General features: G+C 36.5%; 1 protein-coding gene across 1 annotated transcript in view; it reads left to right on the top strand.

Annotated features, from left to right (window-relative positions):
• Window positions 1-832: 832 nt before the first annotated feature.
• CPS1 (carbamoyl-phosphate synthase 1) overlaps window positions 833-7,573 on the top strand; it is a 151,026-nt gene continuing 144,285 nt past the window's right edge. The window contains exon 1 of the mRNA XM_032278336.1: window positions 833-985. The gene's annotated coding sequence lies outside the window, so the exon portion shown is untranslated. The remainder of the gene's footprint in view (window positions 986-7,573) is intronic.

The following is a 7,573-nucleotide window of genomic DNA, read 5'->3' as shown; positions in this document are numbered from 1 at the left end:
TCTTGTATTTTAAGGATCAAGCTTTGGCATAGCGAAGTGTTATTTTAAGAAATTCTTTTTTAACTTTAGCCAGAGTGGATTTTGTTGTTTGCAAGTCAGACATCTGACTGGTATGATAATTAAAGAAAAAGGCCAAGAGAATTATATGTTCATTCCATAAATTTTGAATCTAGAATGTGAATGAGATACTCTGGAAACATAACAATTTATTCTGGACTCATAGTTTCTGTTGCTTGCCTTTGCTTCTGTCAACCAGATGGTGCTATTGGACTAGCTACAAAGTAACATCCTCATCTGAATGGTTGAGGCTGTATTGATGTAAAAAAATCTCCAGAGATAATAATGGACAATTGCTATCACTTCTTGGGTTCATGGACTTCACCACCATCTTGTATAACTAGAAGGAGCATATCATCATCTTGATGAGACCTCAAATATAAAAAAAATACCCCCAAATTAAAACATCGTGTGATAAATCCATTATTTGGTTTTGGGTTCTTATGAGAAGGTAAAAGTGCTCTGTTGTTGGAAATTCTTTGATTGTGAAAAACGTTCTGACCGATAGAGCTCAATAATTAAATTAAGTGAAAAAATTATATTAATCCACAATTAAGGTAGTTGATTCATTATTTATTGCAAACATTTTAAAGTTACATTGGAATTCCAACATCTGAGCAGATTCTAGTGAAATAAGAAATAACTGAATTAGAAAATGGGAGATCCAGGTTAAAGTCCTGGCTCTAATGCTAACTAGCTGTGAGATATGGGGCAATTCTCTGTTCTCATCTGAGCTTCTGTTTTGTCATCTGTAAAATAAGCATGGACTAAGTAATGTGCTTCATGTTTCTTCTAGATCTCACTGTCAGTATAGAGAACCAATTGGAAACACCATCTCTGCCTTAAACCAACAGACTATTTTAGGACAGAGTGAGTAGTTGGTTGCTAATAACTTTGAGGGATACAGGAGAAGGAAGAATGTAAAAAGGTAAGTTGGTTGTGGTGTTTGCGCACTTTATTATTTTAATTTTTTTGTATAAATTTAAGAGACACAAGTGCAGTTTTGTTCCCTGAATATATTGCATAATGATGAAGTCTGGGTTTTAGTGTAAACATCACCTGCATAATATACATTGTACCTGCTAAACAATTTCTCCTCTCTCACCTCCTTCCTACTCTGCCGCCTTTCTGAGTCTCCAGTATTTTACTCCACACTCTGTGTCTATGTGTACACATTATTTAGCTCCCACTTGTAAATGAGGTCATGAGGTCTTTGATTTTCTGTGTCTGAGTTGTTTCACTTAAGATAATGGCCCTCAGTCCCATCCATGATGCTGCAAAAGACATGATTTCATTCTTTTTATGGCTGATTAGTATTCCATGGTATATTTTCTTTATCCAATAATCCAAAGAAAGAATGCTTATGTAGGCACATATAAAGTGCCTGGCATTATTTCCCACAGTGGGTATGCCTGAAGGTGAGGCAGAGATGGACTGGAAAGATTGATGTTTCTTTGACCAGCAATGCTGACCCTTTGCTCTTTACCAGAGGCAATGACCTCATTGTGCAAATCAAATATGTGCTTAGTGGAGGGTACCTGAGGTCAAGGGCTAGCTGTATAGATGACAATAAGGGAAATGCAGTCTGCATTCTATGATAGTCATTACTTTTTGTATATTCCCCAAAGTTTTGGTATACCATATTAAGAAAATAGCATATGCAAAAGCACCTACCAGAAAGCTGTCAGAAGGCAGGAACCCAATGAACATTACTTCCCTTCTCCCAGCTTTCCCATGCCCTCCTCCTTCTAATATGTACTATCCTCTTTATCTTTTATAAACCTCCAGAGCCCTCTTATGGGTCTCTGACCATTCAGGATTCTCAGTTTAAGTTTACCTCAGGCTTTGATTTTTTTCCTACAGTTTTGCTTTTATAAAAATTTATTGACTGCATGTATTTTTCCTTCTTGGACCTACGTAATATTTAGCTAGTGTAACCAAAGGGCAATTTATTTAGAAACAAGGTATTAACTTAACTAATATTTATTTAATGCTTTCTGTATGCTAGTTAATATTATACTGATGAGGATATAGTAGGAAACAAGACTAATCAATGTACCTGTCTACATGGAGCTTACACATGAAATATTGAAAAGGAGGACTATAAATAAGTAGTGGATATATTATTTTTGTTTCCCCAAATATATTGATCTGTTTCCTTATTTTATGGTTTCTGTACTCCTGTATTTCTATGGGGGAACTTGTCATCCTTATTTGATTGGAATCTTAGTGGGACTGTACCTAAAATTACTCCAATCTCCGTTAGCCAATTCATGGATATATTGGACCATGCTGGATCAATCAGATTCTCTGTTAGGTTGAGTAACAAGAAAATAATTGGAGTGAATTCAGCTCAAAAATGGCACTCTGACAAGGCCATCGACTCCTGTTTCCTAGAACCTCAGAGCTTCACTAGTTCTTGTTGGTTCCAAGGCTTTATTTTTTGGCTGTTCTTCCTGTGCAAAACCTCCTTTGGTGTTTCTTATTTAAGTTGCTGAGTGCACTTTTGTGTTGCTTGGAACCCAGTAGTCCTAACTTACACCAAATCTGGTAAAGTAAGAGTATCAGTTTTTAAAATCTTTATTTATTCAAATTCAACTCTCAGTTCTCATCCACTGAACAGGCTGGAAATTAAATCTAATTTTTATTGGAAGGGGATCCTCCTTTCTTGTAATGGTAAGAACTAAGGAGTCGCCTGTCATCATCAGTCATATTTCTACTTGGGTCATTATTGAGATACCTATTATCCCAGCTTCTGTGCCACACCGAGGACAAGGAAATCTTTGGTATGGCTGAGTATCCCTGAGTTAGGCTTCAGCTTCTTCAGGCACACCATGTAAAACTTAGTCTATACAAGCAGATATAATTTCTCTGAAACTTTGTACTTTCCGGTTAATTATTCTGCTGGGAAATCTCCCTCAGACAGTTAACTTATCTGAGAGACTATGTTATCTTTTTGGAACAGGGCAAACTATCATTTACATTCTGTCTTGTTCACTCACCTGTGCTCTCTAAGTTACCCTGGATTTGCGTATGGAACTCAAGGGAACAATTAATTTATTCATTCACTTAGCATTCGTTTATTAATTTTTGCATATCTTCCAGGTCTTGCATGAGGCTTTGGAATTATAAAGAACTTCTTATGGCTTCTGCCTGACTATGACTCACAGTTAGGCTGGGGAAGGTAAAAGGTTAGTGAGCTGGTGGCTAAATACTCAAATAATTGTAGCAATGATAAGGACACAATAGAGGTCTAAAAATAGGCATAATGGGAGTACAGAGGAAGCTCTTGAGTCAGTTTGGAGATGTCATACAGTGATGGCTTGCAGGAGAGGATATCTGGGCCCAGCCTTAGGAAATAAATAGAAATTTACTCAATATACAGGTGGAGTAGTAGTAGTACATTCCAAGTGAAGTAAAATGAAGAGAGAGGAGAGGAGAGAGAGAGAGAGAGAGAGAAACAAAGGAGAAGAAGGAGCAGGAGTAGGAGAAAGAGAAAGACAAGGACAAGGGTGGGAAAGGGAAACTGGATGAGAGAAACGAATGGCATGTACTGGAAAATGCGAGTAGTCCCACATGACTGGTATGACCTCAGTGAAGAGTCCACTGGGGAACTTATGGGAGATGAGCATGGAAAGGGATGAAGTGTGGTGGGTAAAGAATGAGGGATGAGTTCCTGTCCTTTGCAGGGACATGAATGCAGCTGGAAACCATCATTCTCAGCAAATTAACACAGGAACAGAAAAACCAAACACCCCATGTTCTCACTCGTAAGTGGGAGTGGAACAATGAGAACACATGGACACAGGGAAGGGAACATCTCACACTGGGGCCTGTCAGTGTATGGAGGGGTTAGGGGAGGGATAGCATTAGGAGAAATGCCTAAAGTAGATGACAGGTTGATGGGTGCAGCAAACCACAATGACACATGTAATACCTATTTAACAAATCTGCATGTTCTGCACCTATATTTCAGAACCTAAAGAATAATAATAATAATAATAATAAATAATGAGTTTTATAATTAGGCTGTCTTGGGTAAAAATTCCAGCTCTACTCCTTTGGTGCTGTGGACTCAAGAAAGTTACTTAACTCAGTTTCCTTATCTGTAGAAGAGAGAAGACAGTAATGTGTCCATTTTAATGTGTTGAAAGGACTAAATGGATTTATGAATGAAAAACACCTAGCACGGGGCCTGCTGCATAGCAGAAATCAAGACATTTTCCTTTCCTTGCTTCCCCAGGCGCCCCTGCCCCACACACCCTGAAATCTATCACAAGAGCCATAAAACTGAAGGTTACTGATAAAAGGTGCTTGGGGAATACATTTAGGAAGCAGTAAGAAACTAAAGAGACAGAATGAAGCTGAATTAAAGAGGGACTTTGAATGGTTAACGCAAATTATATTTAAAAATCCCAAAGATTAAAACATTACTTAACTTCTAGCATAGTATTGAAATGAAAACAGATCCCAATGATACAAATTGCTATGAACTTGTCACTAATCAATCAATACTGTCATTTATCCATAATATTTCTATTTGGTAAATGCCAAAATCTCTACTATTTTCAATTTTTACAGATTTGCAGAAATACTACGTTGGTGCAAAAGTAATTGTTTTTGGCATTAAAAATAATGGCAAAAACTGCAATTAGATGGTGTATGTCCCTTTGAATTTTTATTAAAATTAAGCCTTGATATTTTTAAGTTATTCAACAGCCCTTTTTCCTCTTCTGTATTTTCTCTACCTTCTTTCTTTCCCTTAAGACGCCACTGTTAATATTTTGGTGTATTTCTCCACATATTTCTCTATTTTCAAAAAACACTATACAAACAAAAACACCTATACTAAGTTGTTGTTCATTTTCCTAGAAATGGAACGAAGTCACTTACATTTCTTTGCAACTTACTTCTCTTACATACAAAAATATGAGGGACCTCCAGCTAATTACAGGACTCCCACAAAGTGGAATATTATGTACATATTGAAAACTAGTCATGGGATCTTTAGATCTACAAGGGACCTAAGAGATCACCTAGTCTAGTGGTTTCTGAAGATGTCACCTCAGTTTAATTATTGTCTTAGTGGGTAGAGATTTTGAACATGGGAGAAGTGTTGAAAGTTCCATTAAATATTAAACTTGCAATGACAGAAACATAGATTTGGAAGAAGTAACCTGGGGCCATCTTTCAGGTCCAACTTTAATGCAATTTTTTCAGGAAGTGTTTCCTGATACCCCTGACCAGGATAAGTCCCTTTTTGTGTGTCTTAATAGAACCTTTTATTTGTGCTTTGTTATATTTACTAGCATACTATTAATAAATTGTTATTGTGCATCTTTGTATCCACTATACTTCATTACCTAATATATTCTTGACAGATTAAAAAAGGCTAAAAAATGAATGAATAAACAGAGAATTTTTGTGGGGGAGAGGCAGTCATACATCTTTAAAATTTGGTGCAGTGGAGTGGAAGAAGGTTGCATCAGGGGCTCAGAGACTGATATACTCTTGTGAATTCATGACACTTAGCATTATACTCCCTAGCATTTGAGGACCACTATAAGCTTGCATTTATTGGTGTTCTTAGGAATGATTAGACTCCTGGTATGAGGTTTGCAGCAACCGAATAAATAGGGATATTGTTAATTTAAAATAGGAGCTGTCTCTTTAAAGTGCTTACACCCTCAACACTGGTCAGCCTGTTTGGGGGGACTTGAAATAGCACTCAATTACTTGTTTAGTGAGCGTATAATTAGAACAAATGGAAGGAAATGATCTTGAAGCACATTTTGTCTAGGTTGCCTTGTGATCAGATAAAACATTTTTACCCCACCACAGAGAACAGAAACTTTTTTGCTAACCCAATTGCAGTCTCTCTGATGTACACAGAACTACTTTAGATCCCCATAAAAAGTGTTTTCACACTTATACATGATTTCTTTGTGTCAATAGCAACCATTAAGCTTTTTGGTAGTATTTTAAGTAAAATATTATACATTTGAGAGACTATCTCCTCTTATTATGTGTTGATTTAATTCATTTAATGATCAATTTTCTTTCTTTTTGTATCAGTTAAGGTACTTCTGGTTGCAAATAATGGAAATCGCTAAGTAAAAGAAAAGGTAATTTATTGGAAATACACCACGGTAACTCAAAGAAGAGCAGGATGAATGAAACAACAGTGCCTTAGGAAAGACAGGAACAGTGCCACATCTGGGGATCTCAGTGGTGAACCTTGGGAACTAGGAAGCCATCCCGATGGCGTCTACTACATTGTTATTCATTTAGCTCCAATTTCATGAGTGTGGGGGAGGCAGATCTCATTTTCCTATTTACTTCTGACTATAATAGAAAAAGGTCAAGAGGATTTGAAATAGGGTGCAGTTAGTAGTAGGAATTGAGACAATTTTTTTTCTTTTGCAGTAAGTTCCTCAGGAAAATTTGACAACATCATGGCTAACTGAATATGGGATAAGCAACAAAAGAATGAATAGAAAAATATTAACTTTTACAGCATGGGTTATTGAGAAAATAGTGGTGTCCTGAGTAAATTTGGAATGTGGCGTGCTGTTTGAAGGGGAGGAGACTATTATATGTTTGGCTTTATGCATATTTGAAAGCATGACGATGAGATGTCCCTGTTAAGATTTTTAAAGGGAGTTACAGTGAAGAGAGGACTGGGAATGTAAAGCTAGTGTTGGGACAATCATAAGAAACAACAACTCCCTCTGGAATTAATTTTATATGTCTTTGGCTCTTCCCATTTCTTTGAACATAGGAACCAAGCCTTAATCATTTTCAATCTCCTAAGGCTTAGCACTTGGTAGGTAGAAAAAAACATCACTGTGACATTAAATTGAGTTGACTCTTAGAAAGCAAAGAGCAGGGAAACAAGAATAATTTCCACTTTCTCTTGGAACTAGTTCAAAATGTTGTCTTCCTTTTAAAGGCTCTGCCAGAATAAACCTATTTTAGAGTCTACCTCTTTTGATAACCAGAGAGTCTATCTGTACCATTTGTTTTTTCCAGTCAGGTTTATGCAATTTGAAAAAGGCATTTTCATCTGCCTTCTCTTGGTTGTTGGACTTATTGCATTACAGTTACTTAAGCCATAACATTAGTTTCTTGAGAGAAAACAATGAGAGATTCATTTTAGCCTGTGTTTTCCTTTGAATCTGACAAAAAGAAGAAAAAGCCTGGAAAGATAGCATCCCAGAATATTTTTGCTTACTCTTCACTACGTAATCAATACTTCCACCAGAAGTAAGACAGAATGTCTTACTTCACATTAGAAGCAGAAACTAGGTTAGACATCCTGATAATAAGTGACTGTATTGTGGAGATGGATGGGGATGGATAAAGTATAGATTCTATTTGGTTTCATTTTAACTGCATTTATTCTATCCCCATTTTATTGCCCATTCATTGCTCCATGTCAGTTCAATTCTATTCTATTTCAACTTGAGATATACACACAATATAATGCTAGACATTTTTAGTCAAAAGCATTTTC

Source organism: Sapajus apella, unplaced genomic scaffold, assembly GCF_009761245.1.
Source record: "Sapajus apella isolate SASKATOON/1434 unplaced genomic scaffold, GSC_monkey_1.0 scaffold10, whole genome shotgun sequence".
In the NCBI taxonomy this organism is placed as follows: Eukaryota; Metazoa; Chordata; class Mammalia; order Primates; family Cebidae; genus Sapajus; species Sapajus apella.
Note: the sequence above shows the minus strand (reverse complement) of the source record. Positions and strands in the feature narration are given on the sequence as shown.